The sequence below is a fragment of the Sarcophilus harrisii genome, chromosome 6 (assembly GCF_902635505.1).
Source record: "Sarcophilus harrisii chromosome 6, mSarHar1.11, whole genome shotgun sequence".
In the NCBI taxonomy this organism is placed as follows: domain Eukaryota; kingdom Metazoa; phylum Chordata; class Mammalia; order Dasyuromorphia; family Dasyuridae; genus Sarcophilus; species Sarcophilus harrisii.
The window spans coordinates 112,411,294-112,427,597 of NC_045431.1; the positions used below are offsets into that span (position 1 = coordinate 112,411,294).

The 16,304-nt window shown below is 34.7% G+C and overlaps 1 long non-coding RNA gene across 1 annotated transcript in view; it reads left to right on the top strand.

Annotated features, from left to right (window-relative positions):
• Nucleotides 1-1,537: 1,537 nt before the first annotated feature.
• Nucleotides 1,538-16,304, top strand: part of LOC116420023 — a 650,117-nt gene continuing 635,350 nt past the window's right edge. The window contains exon 1 of the long non-coding RNA XR_004230350.1: nt 1,538-2,076. This is a non-coding gene — a long non-coding RNA (uncharacterized LOC116420023). The remainder of the gene's footprint in view (nt 2,077-16,304) is intronic.

Consider the following 16,304-nt stretch of genomic DNA (forward strand, 5'->3'; position numbering starts at 1 on the left):
ATGAGGATGGAAGGAAGAATTTTTCGCAAGTCAGGGCTTGTTTATCTCAAGGCCACCCTGGACACCGCTTGAAACAATGCTTAAGTCTCCAGGCCAGGTTACTGCTCTAAGGACATCAATGAATCCAAACTGGATGGAGAGACATTAGGGATTTTTACTTTGCTAACCACAGAAGGACGCTGGGACCATGAGAATCAGTAACCTGCTCTGTCTCAGTCTTTGAGGCAAACAGCACAGGCAATTCAAGCAAGCCGAAGCTGCTGCCAATACCAGTGCCAATCTCTGTGGTGCCTTTGGAGAATCGTTTAGATATCAGAAGCTCTAGTTGCTATGTTCTATGGATAGCCAGCAGCTTCCATTTCTTCTACCCTCTCACTAAACAGCGGGCATGCAAACAAAAGCCCAAGAGGATGAGCTCCATCTTTGCGAAGAGTTTGGGAACAGCCGAAAGGGTTGGAGTCGAGTCGGAAGGGGGACATGAAGGAAGACGTTTGGTATAGCACTGTTAAATCATTAACAAATGCAAACTCACGTCTTCGTGACTAAATGACGATGCTCATCAGTGTTTCTGAGGGGTTAATGAAAGCATTAGAGAATCAAGGAAGGGAAGGAGGGGGCAGCAGAAGCTGAGATCTTTTTGGTCAAAGAAGACGAGGAAGAAGAGGAAGAGGAAGAAACCGAGTAAGAGGAGCAGGAAAGGAAGAGAAGGAAGAGGAGGAGGACGAGAAGGGAGCAAGAGAAGGAGGAAGAGAAGGGAGTGAGAGAGGGAGGAGGAGGACAAGGAAGAGGAGGAAGAGGAGGAGGAGGGGGAAGAAGAGGAGGAGGAGGAGGAGAGGAGGAAGACGAGGAGGGAACAGAAGGGGAGGAGGAGAAGAAGAACATAATGCTAGTGTGGCTGGCGCAGTGGTAGGCACAGAACCCTCCGCTCCGAGCAGCTCCTCCAGCAGTGTCTGAGAGGTCGCAGTCAGCGTCAACATTCGGCTCACATCTTGCCTCCAGCCGCCAGGCTGTACGCAGCAACCTCCAATTCTTCAAACACTAAGCAGAGGGGTGTTTTTTCCTTTCCTCCAACCTCAGAACTTGGGGGTTCTTCCTTGAGCATCATCCTATACGCCCTCAGTAGCAGGGGCAAAAAAAAAAAAATTCCCCCAGCATCTTGGCCCCCACCCTAGTCCTTTCCTTTTTCTCCTTGTCCTTTCCCCTCTCCCCTTTCCTCGCCACCATCACCCCCGGCCCCGCCTTACCCCAACATAGACACCCCTCCCCAGTCGCGCGTACAAATACACCAGCAACCCAGGCAAATTGGATCTGTGGTCAGCTAAGGAGCAGCTTCGTTGAGCTGCAGACCCAACTGCCAGGGACTGACTTGGGGAAAAAGAGGAAGAGGAGGAGGAGGAGGAGGAGGAGGAGGAGGAGGAGGAGGGAGGAGGAGGAGGAGGAGGAGGAGGAGGAGGAGGAGGAGGAGCAGGGAGCGTAGAGAGGAGAAGGGAGGGGGAAACTAGGGAGAGGGGGAGGAAATAAATAAATAAAACAATAACCTCCCCGCCAATAAGAGCGAGGGAGAGAGAAAGCGAAGGACAGAGAGAGACACCGGCTCCTGTTCGCTAGACTAGGAGAGGTGCTCCTTTGGCGCGCGGCGCGTGTGTGTGGGTGGGTGTGCGTGTGTGTATGTATGCATGTGTGTGCGTGCGTGTGTATATTCCCCCCGACTGAAACTGTAAAGTTCACACCAGACGTGTTGCTCTCTCCGGTTGCCGGGGCTGCAGCTGAGGCCGCCCCAACTTCACTTATCCAAGTGACTGTGTGCTTTGCCCGGAGTCTCCCGTGGTGTTGCTGCTGCTGCTGCTGCTGCTGCTGCTGCGGCGGCGGCTGCTGATGCTGCTGCCCGCCCCTCCGGCCGGCAGTGGCAGAGGCGGCGTAGACCGCCGCCTCCTCCTCCCAGCACACCTTGGAGCGCGAGGAAGACTGGCTTGCAAGGGGGACCCCTTGCCAACCCCACCACTTGCACTTGCACCTGCACCTAACGACCACCTTTCAGGCACTTCCTCCCGGGCGGTGCCTGGACACGGCAGAAAGGTACGTCGCACTTTTAAAAATTATGTCTATTTTTGCATGACTCCTGCTACGCAGTGTGTATTTGGGGCTACCGGGCTTCTTCCTCCAGGAGTGGTGGTCGTTTGTCAAACTTTGCCTCAGTCGATCTCCCTCCTCCGCCAGGGGCAGCCACCTTCCCTGGGTAACCTGGGTCATTATTTGTGGATGGGAGAAGGTGAGGGAGGTGGGCTGGATGGGCCGAAGACGCGGTGCAGTCCATCTCTGCAAAAGAGGCACCTCTCTCTAACTCAGCAGTCTGTTCTGTTTGGGGTGTCCTTCATTAGTATAGCATCTCCTTGCCTCCTCGTTCCTTCTGTGTATGAAGATAACGGTGTTCCGTGGTACTCCCACACCCGGAGGCATGTAAGTTTCTAGGAAGCCGAAGGATAGCTTAAAGCAGGTTGAAGTTTGATTGCCGCCACTAGACTCCCAGAGAGGAGTAACCCTTTCTTTACAGTAGCCCCATTTTGGAGGTGCAGGCGGCGGCAGCAGGCTCAGCATCCGAGCAGTGACCGGTGGCCAGCAGCAGCACATTGTCCCGTCTGTGACAGCAGATGGAGAAGGGAGGAAAGTGCATCAGCCTTGTTGCCGGAACGTGACTTCTTTGCAGCCTGCTCTGAAGACCCGAAGATTGAGGGCTACTTGATCTTTTGGTAATTCTTGGACGGGGAAAACCTAATGTCGGTTTAAGAGATCTGTGTGCTTTGCTTTCTGGCAGACTAAACAGTGCTTTGAAACTTTTGTCCTTAGAATTCTGTTTTTTATTTGTTTGTTTGTTTTAAGGCAAGAGCTGAAACAAAGCCTTTAAACAAATAAAATAAAATTACACCCCCATTACTATTGTTCTCGAAATCTGCATCATTTAGGGATATTTCTTAAACCTAATATGTGTCCGCCTACCTTTGCAGTTTGCCTTGTCTGGAACATATTAACTGAAACCTTCTGTTATTAAATCGGGCATTTTTGTGAATATGTTGTATATTGTTTATTTGTGTATAGGAAACTAGTGTCTCTTTAAAAAAAAAAGTCTTAACTTTCACAGCAGCGTAGTTAAGGCTTGAGATTGTTGAAGCCACCTGCTGAATTAGTTCGTGTTACTTTTTAGGGGTTATCCGTTAGTGCTGGAAATGTAGGGACATCCAGTAGATGGAGCACTGGAAAACTGTATTAGAACAAGACATAAAAATAATTTATCCTTGTTTAATCATAGTGAAAGGAAATTATAAAAATGAATACATATGTCCATCTGTAACCACTTGTCGGAAAGACAACTTTGATTCTTGCATATGAAATTGCAAATTCAGTTTGCAATTGCAATATAGTTTGACATATATACATATATGTGTGTCATATACATGACATTTGTATATAAATTATATGCACTCTTATAATCTGTATTCTGTCAAGTTTTCTTCTCTCTCTTTCTACTTATTTTACTCCACTTTCATTCAGACTACCGGCATCTGTTCTATAATTAGACGTTTGAAAGTGGATCATAGTATAGCTGAAAATAATTTCAGTTGCTTAGATGAAAGTAACTTCACTTTGATTGTGAACATATATTATTAAGATTAGAAAGAGTTAATTACCTAATTCCATATTGTTTGGTAACTTAAGGACAATAAGTTTATACTTCTTTCATTGCAACAACATACTTGGGGTATTTAAAATAATTTGCTGTAATGGTTAGAATAGAAACAAAAGAAATTGATACAAGCTTTTCAGTAATTCGATTATATTGGAGATCCTTCTTCCTAAAATTACAATAACTACGTAATTTGTGTGGCAGCCCAAAATATGACAGTCACAAATTCAGATAGATAGACAAAAGATATTGTAAATATTCTTTTTTCCCCTATTTCTTTGTTTATATGAGAATTAAGGTAGCAATAACTTGAATATATGCAGTGCAGTTCTTTTAATTACTGTTGAAACAATTCATATACTTTCTCTCATTTATCTTCACAGAATGTTCTTCAACTTGGCAGAGGCAAATTGTATTGTACCCATTCTAGAGATGAAGGTATTGAGTCTTAAGGGCTTAATGTGGTATAGCTGGTCAGTGGGAGAGCATAAAAATAAACATGAAACTACTAGTATTTAGCTCTTTCTACTCTATTTTGCAATAGGCATGACAATGGTGTGGGAATTATCTTCATACAGAGAGGGGGGAATCAACATAAAACCTTCATTATTCATTATTTAATACATATTGATTTCCAAAATTTATTGAGCATTTCACAATACCTAGAATTAGAACAATATCCTACCAAGGGAAATTAAAATATATATATTTCTCTGAATTATGAATTTTTGATACTAGACTTCAGATACTTAATAACTAAGTACACTTTAAATTGCCAATTATTTTCTTTTAAACTGGAGAAATAAAGTACCCATGTATTTATAATATAATCATATTAATATAACAATTATTTAAAAGTTAATTCAATTGCTTTTACTTATTCTAGAAAGTTTTAGAAATTGGCCTCCTTTCAGATTTACCATCCCAAAAAATCATTGAACCTCTTAGCTTTGGTTTCATAATAGAGAAGGTGAATTAGATCACTTAATGACTTCTCTGTCCCCAACAGTTAATCTACCACTCTCAAAAGTTTAATTGCCGTGAATAATGCAAAAAAGTTTGATGTAATCCTAAAATGATTCAAAAATAAAAAGTCTAAATGTATTTCTTGATTTCTATATTTTTATTACATATAGTCCAAATTAGGAAATTTTCAATACAAATTATAATTCAAAAATCAACTTATAACTCTAAAATTAAATAAAATTATTAAAAAGTCATTTAAAACTTTTGCATGAGAACAGAAAGAGAACATGATAATAAACTATAAAACTCTGCTGATGCTCTTGTGCTGTTTCAGAAGCATATTTGTTTAAAAAAAAAAAAACCCGTTCAATGAAATGTTGTACATGGAAAGGATATGAAATACAACTAAGTTAGACGTTTTAATACATTATGGATTTCTCTTTCTCTCTCTCTCTCTCTCTCTCTCTCTCTCTCTCTCTTTCTCTCTCTCTCTCTCTCTCATTCTTTTGGTTTCACATCTGTCCTCTTCTACTAAACTGAGTATCTTCCCTAATGCTTATTTTAAATGCAATGTCATATTCAAAGAATCTGAGGTAAATCTAAGATTGAAAGGAATTCGGAGGACATATTTCCAGAAGGGACCATTGGTAATAGTGGTTACTAGAGAAAGTATGTATTGATGATATGCTTGTGGAAATATTATTCTCTCTCTAGGAAACTATCATCGTTTACTCTTAAAGAGAAAATGACCTGATTAGAAATGGTTTCTCTAATAGGACCTATTTAATAGAGTTTATATTAACAATTGAAGATTAGGGACCACCAGATTTCAGTTTGATTAGTGTTCTTTTTAAAATGCCCTTTCAATGTTATTTTGACATTCAGTCTTACTCTGGGTTTTATTATATAGTACGAGATACATGTGTTCTGTTCTTTTAACAATTATCGTAATTGTTGGATTGAGATCTGAATTTTTTTAAATCTCTAAATGTGTAAAAAGGTCAGGAGAAGAAAATCTAGGGTCACCTTTTTTTCTTTCTTTCACTTCTATATTTAAGTATGTTTAGGTTGTTATTTTTAAAAAGTTAAAATCATTTAAAAAATATAAAGTAAGATACTCACATTTCTATCTTCCTATTATTAGTTTTGATATGCCATATAATGTGATGTGGCAGAATATGACTTTTGCCTAAGATTTATGAAGATTGTTTGAATTTCTTAATTAGGGAAAGAAAAATAAATATTTGTGTAAGGTATTAAATTTTACTTGAAAGTAAATCCCATTCTAAGCAGCCATTGTATGCATAGCATACTTTGAATAAACATGATACAAGTTTATACTAAGATCGTGAAGTTTTCAACCAATATTCTATGTCCTAACATCGACATTTAACAGTCTGAGAACCATAATATAGTAATTATTCCAGGAAGGTGAAATATGTTTCAATTTTTTTCCTAATTCATTTGACACATCACAAAACTGTGCTGGTCATTTATATTAACTTTTACTGAACTATTCAATTTTAAAAAGAAATTTGCTATGAAAACCATGTTTTTACCAACTCATTTATGCATAATTTTACCAAATTAATTTAATAATTCAATAGATTTAAAAATATCTTTGATCAGCTTCTTTAAAATAAAAACAAACAAAGAAACCCCCAGACAGCAAAATTGCATTTCTAACTTTAATTCAGTTCTTTGAATATTGACAAATTAGAAGACTGATAATGTATGCTTAATTATATTATATGATCCCATTTTAGGTTGTCTAAAATTGTAACAGAAATCAGAATCTGTCTAATGGGGTAGATGCAGTTTATTTAAAGTTTTTCTAGCAGTAAATATTGTAGATTCAATCAGACATTAGTTACAAGTACAATATGCACTCTTTACTTCCTTGTTGAGTTCCTCTATTGACATTTCATATTAATATAATGGTTGTATATATATGCATATTTTCAGATTGTTTATTTGTAGTTCTCTACCTATCTATTTGTTAATATTCTTATTTTTATGTAAAAGAAATCAGGATATTTAGTATTTAGTAGCTAATATTTAGTAGCTAAGAAATAACATTATTTTATAGCTCTTAAAAGAAGTATTTATGTTAATATGAATAATTGAGTGTCACAGAAACTTCAGATTTCCTTATCTCATTTTTTATCTCACTCAAAATTCTATTCATGAAACTTTCTTTTTGTGGGTTTTTGCAATTAATTAGAAAATTGGGTTGATTTTGATATAATTTTGTTTTTTAGGCATTAATTAATTGATTAATGAATTGCTTAAAATTACTATATTTTCTACCTTGTAGTCAAATCAATGGAATCACAAAGTCATGATGAATTAGTAAAGATTCATTAGCATTTATTGTATCCTTTTAAAATGTGGAAAGTATTTTAATTATAGCTGTTATATTATAAGTGGAACATGGATTAACTCTCAACACTTATCCATTAAGAAATGTGAACAAGTTGTTGATGAATGTCAACTCCATTAATTAAAAGATTACATTTCTAGATATAAGCTGTGGGTGTACTTACACCCACTGAAAACAATCTGTATTTGAGTTTCTTGGAAACTTAGGACTCTTGAGCATGGTTTCTCAAGAACTTTAAGTAGTTAAATTGTAATTAATATATACTACCAGTAAAATAATGACATAACAGGATAATATCCTGCTTGATGTTAATTTAGAGATTTAGCAAAAATATTACTGGAAAATAAATGTGGCAAAGTTCATAGTGTTACCTTAGGGACCCCCAAAGTAGAAAATAGAATTCTTCCTCTTGAAATACATGCTTAATTGATTATATTTTGATAAGGGTAAACTCAGAAGAATCACATTTAAAAGGAAAAACAGAAGCTATCAATTATTTTGTATGCTAATTAAATGAAGTCTGCTTGAATTATGAAAATGGATCATTTAATTTTTTCTAGAATTTTAGAATACATTTAATACAAATCATTAAGTACATCACAATTGCATGCATTTCTTCTTTTCTCTTGGTTTAATTAAAAAATCTTTTTATTAATGTGACATTTTGATTATTTATTTAAATTATGTTTACTTCATTATCAAAATTAAAGAAGTTAGCATGAATTCACTATTTTGGGTAATAATTTATATTCATATGATTCTATAAAGATGTATACACACGTATATGTATACACAGACACATCTATGCATTCATATGTGCACATATGCTGCAGTTAGTACTTCTATAGCATAGTACACCTATTGTCTTCATTTTAATTTTGTAGCGACATTCCAATGTGTATTTTTACATTAAAAGCTGGATTTAGTTTTTATATGCAAATACATACAAACATATTTATGAGGCAGACAAACTGACACAGATAGTAACCATTGAGTTCTTTTGAAATTTATTTTAGCTTAATAAATGGTATTTAAGCTGTTTATTAGTACATTCCATAAAGGCACTTTATTTAAAGATTACTGTATATAATTCTGAGAGTTTCTAATTAGGCAAAGGTTTCTTTTTTTATATCAATAGCTGAGGATCAGACAGCCAGTTAAAAGATGATTAATTTGTTGATATTTATGGATTAATTATTTACCCATTATATTAATTATCTATTTAAAATGTGTGCAGAAACCTAACAATTTCAATGAAACAATATTCTAATTGGCAATAAGTCAGTGAAGCATATGGTACTATTTAAAAATTTAGACTCTTAAAATAATTGAAAGTATTTACTTTGACCAGAAAAATGAAAACAATTATAAACGGTTTATACATGCACATTAAGTTACAGTATAGTGAAGCAAATTAATCCTAATAAAATAAAATCTAAAAACATTACTAAGTAGTATTTAATTTTAAGCAATCCCTCAAGATAACAAGACAGTTAGCTATTACATGTATAGTTTAAGAAAACTCTTCTTTAGCATTCACAAATTATACTATTGATTGTATTGGATTCCATGTTAGAGCTTCTTGCTATATTTGTAGGGTGTGTACTTGAAGGATTATAGTGGTAGAAATCACAACATACCATTTTTATGCAAATCTGATCAATAGTCAGTATTGGCCAAAGTTTACAACTTGAATCAAAAGCACATATGATGTTTATTTTTAAAGCTAATGTAGGACCATATTCTTCTTGAAATGTTTTGTCGAATCTTTTAATCTTAAATTATGCATTATTTCTTAAGTTTATCAGTATAATGGAACAATATATTATTTCAGTACTTTGGTATACTAGAAATATTTATGATTTAATACCTGGGTTTTAGTTTTGCTTTTACTACTACCTTACTTGCTGAACTTGCATAAATATTTGGAATTTCCTTTCCTTTTTATGTAAAACATCTCTTTTCTATTTCTAAAATTTTAATGTTCTAAAGATCTTGAACCAATAACTTCACATAACAGAAGATGAATATACAAAATGTTCTGAAAGGCTTAATGAAGTTTTAAAGTGCAAAGTTTCATTAAAATTTTGGACACTTCATGTATGTGCCAAAACTTTTATATGTATCTCTATTTTTATAATTTTTATGTTTCCACTATTTGTGACAATCATAGACACTTCACAATATATTATAATATGTAATTCTGGCAATTGTTTTTATGCAAAATTTTTGTAGAGCATGATTTTTAATCCTGTTTCTCTCAAGGTCCCCTTTGATAAATTGATGAAACCAAATAAATTAAGTTTTTTTAAATATGAAAACTCCCTAGAATTACAAGAAAACAATATTGTTGAAATAGATTTCTGAAGATATTGAAAAATACTGGGTGTTTCAAAAAGTGAATGCCATTTTCAGCTATTAAATTTTAAAACTGCACTAAGATTTTTGGGACAGCCTTTATAAGTCTATAGACCTCATTTTGAGAATCCTCATCAAAACTAATCAACTTACTATGTTGGTATCTTCCCTCTAGTTATCAAAATAAATACAAAGTGAAAGTAATAATTGTATATTGGCATAAAATCTTTTATATTTCCCCTTTTTCCCCCCTATATAATAGTAGTAGGAACCTTAAGGTGTGTGCTCCTATTCTTCTCCATAGTATGTCTTAAGCAACATCAGCTTTCTTATTTCCAAGTTTAAAGTTCTATTAGTTCAATGAAATTATGTGTTATTTATTTAGTAGAGTTGAAAGGTTATCAGTCTGTCATTCTTTCTCTATTTTCTTACTTCAAATTTCATACTTGATTGCATCTTTATTTGGCAGATAAACACATGAAGAATGATGCATCAGTTTGATTACTGACTGAAGCTGTTCCATTAGATTTTCATGCGTGCATACATACACTTATAAATTAATTTACAAATTTTTATCCCAAGGCATTAAGACTTTTTTCACATACAGACTCTAATGTAGATCATTCAAAAACAGTATAAATATATTCAATCCATTCCATTTGTCTCCGTTGTTGTTTGAGAAGAGAGCACAGATCCACTAAATCCCTAAATTGACAATCATGTATTTGCTGAAGTCTATCATCATTTCTTCTATTTTTTAAGGATTATTACTTTGCTGCAATTCATTTCATTTTGTTTTCTAGTAATGGTCTCATGGTCAAAAATTCTTCTCAACATCCTTACTTTGTGGATTTGGTATTAGAATTGTTTTGTTTTGTTTTTTTCTCCCAAATATCACTGACACTGAGACTAAGAAAGTAAGTATATCTAGCAATTTTGTGTTAATGTTGCTATTTGTTGCACTTGATTCTTTTACCTGCATCATTAGTATTTATTGTATTCAATTAGATTACAAATTTCAAAAAATGACTCTTACAATTCTTTTGTATCATTATCATCACCTAGTTATATATATATATATATATATATATATATATATATATATATATATATATATATAGGTGTGTGTGTGTGTGTGTGTGTGTATATACGAATATATAATATTGATAAATGTGTTGAGTACATAAATCACAATTGACTTGTAGCTTGAGAAATGGCATTGTAGATATCATTTTCTCCACATTGGCATTTTGCAAAATTGTGAATTGTTATAATTTTATCATATTACTTATAGGTTACTACTATCCATCCACTTATTTAGAGCATTTATGTGGTGAAGTGAATATAGCACTGAATTTAAAATTAGGATGAGTCATTATTAGCTGTGGGACCCTAAGCAAATCATTTAACTTGGCTTGCATCAGTTTTTATCTATAAAACAGAGTAAAAAGTAGAAGCAAATATAAATCACTCCAGTATTTTTCCAAGAAAATCCTAAATGACCTCAAAAAGGCAGGCATAATGGAAATGACTCAACCACAACAAAGAACAGCATCCATTCATTGTTCTTTTTAAAGAAATAAAACAATTTCAGTTATCTTTTTTGGACTCTTTTCATACTTGTTTTCTGGTCACTTTTAATGGTGCATTATTTATTGCTTACATCTTCAGTCTCACTTGTTGGAAAACTCTTGTCTTGGATGCTTTTTTATTCTCTTTTAGAGATCTTAGCCATTTCTGATGATTTAATGCATTTGATGTTTGGCATTGATTGTTTGACATTGGCCTTGATGTTTCCAAGTCACTAAACTTTCATTTCTCTTCTGAAATTCAGTCTTATATAACTAATTGCCTGTTGAACTTATCTAACTTATCTATATGTCTAGTATCTCTTAATAACTTTAGAGTTGATTGTATGGCATGGGAGACACTGGCACAGGAGCACCCTGCATGGCATGCCCTCATCAGAGAAAGTGCTGTGCTTTATGAGCAAAGCAGAATTGAATTATGCCAAAAGAAACACAAGATATCCAAAGTTAGAGAAGCTACCCCAAATGTTCAATAGGGACTATTTGGATCTGACCTGTGACAGACAACTCCACACATTACAACTTGACTCTTAACATAGTGATATCATTTTGGTTCTCTCAAGGACAAAGGACAACCAACCATTTTTTTTTAACCTGGAAATCTGCCCCTTATCCAAACTTTCTTATTTCTCTCCAGACTACCACAACCCTCCCTGTCATTTTCGTTCATAATGCCACATTAAAACTTGCTTTTTCTTCCTCTGTCTCGTCACTATAACCAATAAGACATTAGGTCCTATCAATGTTTATCTAAAACATCCCTTGCTTCTGTACCTTTTTTCTCTATTTGCTCAGTTCCCATCAAAATTTAGGTGATCATCATTTCACTTGTACTATTGTAAAAGACGGATTGTATTGCTGCTTTCTTGATTTCCAGTTTCTACTTCTCCAATCTGCCTCTTTCTATGTTTAACAAAATTTTCTTGCTAAGTCAGTGGTCTGAAATGAACTCTGTTTCTCTCTTCCTCTGCCTCTGCCTCTGTCTCTATCTCTGCCTCTGTCTCTGCCTCTGCCTCTGCCTCTGTCTCTGTCTCTGTCTCTGGATCTGTCTCTCTCTATTTCTCTATCTATGTATCACTGTTCTTTGAGTGTTTCTGTCTCTGTGTGTCTCTGTCTCTTTGTGTGTCTCTGTTTTTGCGTCTCTGTCTCTGTGGGTCCCTGTCTCTGTCTCTGTGTCTCTTCATCTCTGTGTCTCTGTCTCTGACTTTATCTCTTTCTGTCTGTCTCAGTCTCTGTTTCTCTCTCTCTCTCTCATCTAATACAGACATCAACATTTACTGTCTCCTTAGCTTTATTGCCTGTAGGATAAAATAGAAAATATTCACCCTGGCATTCAAGATCCAAGAACCAAGGTAACACCTACCTTCATACTTTTATATAACACTACTTCCCTTATTTCATTCTACATTCTAATAAAAATTTTACTACTGTCTATTGGCTGAACTTGGCATGACATTATTTTGCTTCCATGATTTTGAACACATCCCCTTCCCCAATTCCATGTATGGAATGCATTCCTTTCTAATGACTTTTTTTTTAAACCAGTACCTTCTTTTCAAATGAATTTTGTTAGCTTTGAGATCCCCATTAATTAATAGTTATTTTTTTCTTCAAATAACCTTGTGTTTACATGGCTGTGTACATTTTGTATTTCCCAAGTAGAATGTGAATTTAGAGAAGAAATGTTTGGTGTTTGGTCTTTGTAAAACGAGTTTCCAGCACATGCCCACATATATACTATGTTCTTTATAAAATTTGATTGTTGAATTCAGTCAAATAAAATGTTTATAATATCAGTCCATTTGGGGATAATGGTATTCTTAATATTTTAAAATATAATCCAAAAACCATTGGTGATTTCTTGAGTACCAATGCGTAATATAATCCTTGGAAATCAGGCACCTTGATTTCATGATGGATAAACTATGCAGAATGATGGCATGTAACTGTTAACATTTTTCTGATAAGGAATTTCTGATAATATTTTAAGCTTTCAGATGAATGAACATCTAGGTTTCAAATAGTACTTGTACACAATTTTGACAGTTGCAAAACAGACAATTTTTGCTGCATTTTTGCTGCTTTTACCTTTCAAATTCTCATATAAGTGCATTTATTCAATATGAAATGAAATGACATCATTACATTGCCATCTCTTCACCATAAGCAGAAAAGGAATACCATTCGCTCAACAAAAGAACCAGTGTCTTTCATTTCTTTATTATTTGGCAGTTTTAAAAAATATCATAATTGGAAGGAACTTCACAAGAAATTTAGAAAAACCTCTAATATATCATTAAAGAGGCTAGATGGATAAAGTGACAGACTTGGACTAAGAAAAACTCATATTCCTAAGTTCAAATATGGCTCCAGACACTTACTTGCTGTGTGACCCTATGCAACTCACTTAACTCTGTCTTAGTTTCCTTATCATCAAAATGAATTGGAGAAAGGAATGGTAAACTACTCTGGGATTTTGTCAAGGAAAATGTAAATGGGCTCATGAACAGTTAGACATAACTGAAGAGCAACAATACTTCCATATCATTAATAATCAACTAGGTGGCTCATTCTTTTTTGGGTTAACTCTTCCCACTCCCTCAAACTTTAACACATACATGTGGCAAATTCACTACATCAGACAATGTATTTGGAGATTAAAGCCACTTTAGAAACTGGGCCATCTTTATTACACTCTCTCTGTATATTTTATATTCCAATTCAATTGGATGCTTTTATGATTCCCAAACTCAGGGTTTCATATCCTGTTCCTTGCCAGACTTACTACCACATCTGTAATGTACTCTCTCCTCCCCTCTACTTCTTATATCCCTTGGCTTCCTTCATAATTCATCTTAGAACCATCCTATAGTAAATGCTTTTTAAAAAAAAATCATAATTAGTATTGTTTTTTTTTTCTTCTCAAATTATATTACTTTAACTTCTTGGTAACTTTTATATTTCCTTAATAGAATATAAATGTTTTCAATAATATTGTAGATGATGCTCATTAGCATTTAAATAACACCTTGAGGTTTATAAAACAAGTTACAAATATATTATCATTTTTTCCTCATAACAGATATTAGAGGTAGATGCCAATATTACCCTATTTTATAAGTGAGCAAGCAAAGCCTGAAAGAAGTTTGGCCAAAGTTTGGCCACTTAGCCAAAAGAAAACTAGTAAAATATCAGAGATAGAATTAGATCTTGCTCCCCCTTTATGAAAGAGAGATAGATGAAAATTAGGAAAAATGCCATTTATATTGTTAAAGGTATACCTAATTTGTATAACTATATCTAATATTTTCCAATAATATTAAAATAAAGTCTTATTTTACCTGATATCTGATATATATGTAACATGTTTTCTTTCCTAATTTTTTTTTTTCCATCACAAAATAGTATTCAATCTGTAAGGTATTTTTATAATGACTAGGAGGCACAGAGAAAAGGGATCAATAAAAATTTTTAAAAGAAAATAAAGCCCTTGAAATCAAGGACTATTTTGTTGTACACATATAGTACCTGTCAGAGTGCCTATTACATGGTATATGCTTGAAATATTTTTGTTGAATTAAATTAAGTTTAGTCTAACTTATTTTACTCAGGAAACTTAGTTATTAAACATTTATTAAATACCTACTATACTTACCTAAATAAGCAGGGATATGAAAAGAAGCACAAAAAGAGTTCTTACCCTTGCAGAGCTAATATCTAATGGAGAAGACAATAAGCAAATAAATATGTATCTACAAGCTGCATATGGTATAAAGTTTTTAAGAAATGGAAGGCAATAGAATTAAAAGGGATTGAAAAGGCTTCTTGTAGAAGATGGGATTTTATTTGGCAATTAAAAGAAGCTAGTAGGTAAAGAAGAGTAAGAAGGGAGTTTCAAAAGTGGAGGATAGTCAGAGAATATGAATAGAACTGAGAGATGTATTTTCTTGTTCATCAAATAGCAAGAAGTTAGGGTCACTGGGGCAAAGAATATGTGGTGGAAAGTAAGGTATATGAAAACTAGAAGTCTAGGAAGAAAGTGCCATATGAAAAGGTTTAAATGCCAAACAGAACATTTTTTCATTTGTTCCTGAGGCAATAGAGTTTGCCACTGGAATTAACTAAATTGGGAGAAAAGAGAGAGTACCATATTTGGGGCAACTTGTTTGTAAAACTTTGGTGGCTGAATGGAAGATTGATTGTAGTGGGGAAAGACTTTAAACAAGAATGGTGGCATTATCAGAGGACAAGGGAGGGGCATATTTGAATTAATTTGCAAAGCTGAAATTTGCAGGTTTTAGCAAAAAAGAAGGAATAGAAGAGTAATAGTGAGGAACTGATGGTTGTAGATTAACAGAGAGGGTGGAGCAAGAAAATAGATTTAAGAATCATTAGCAAAGAGATGGTAATTAAATCTGTGGGAGGGGATTAGAGTACTAAGGGATATAGTACAGAAGGAGTGAAGAAGAATATCTGTGGGGTACCAACGGCCTCACCTAGAGAGTGGAGAGGAATGAATGAAAATAGATACAGAACTGAAAAGGGTAGTCAGGGAGGTGTTTCAGCAGAAGTAAGCCAGCTTTCAATAACTAAAAGATGAAAGGAGTGTGTAAGAAAACAAAAAAATTAATTAGATGAAGGCAAATTAGTTGTTTAAGGAACAGGCATTCCAGAGGACACCATGGAAGAAGTTAGTCATGCTTGGTTTTAAAAGTGGAATGAATATGATCATTGAATGGGATGGGGATAAGAATTAATTAGTGGGCTATAGGGAATCAGGTTTGAAACTATAACAAGTGTTTAGAATCACTGGCATGTATGGGATGGGAAAAGCTGTGAGGATGTTTCATCCTTGAACCATCCAATTAGAGGAGTAGAAGGAACTTCTCTTCTCAGAGAAGGCTGGATATGGAACTGGAAAAAACTTCAACATGAGATGAAAGACATAATCGGGTGCTCAGATGAGAGAGATCCCATTTCACTATTCCTCTTCATTCCAAAGGTAGAAAATTATAACGGAATTCACACAGCAGGACATGGAAGTCCAACACCATGCCCATGTTTTTTCTTCCTCTTCTCTCAAAGGAAGCAGAAAGATGGATGGGTTTGAGATTAAAGAGATGTTTGTTCCTCTTTTCAGAGAGACCCTCTACATCAGACCAGGCTAACAGCAGGAGGTGGTAGTTGTCTTGTGCTAGTGCAGATGACAGATGATCAGCTGACTTGAGAAGATGCAGGCAACAAGAGATATAAGATGCATGGTCAGAAGAAGGTCTCCCTGTGTGGGAAACTAAGACTCAAAAATACCTAAAGGATCCAATCCTAGTTT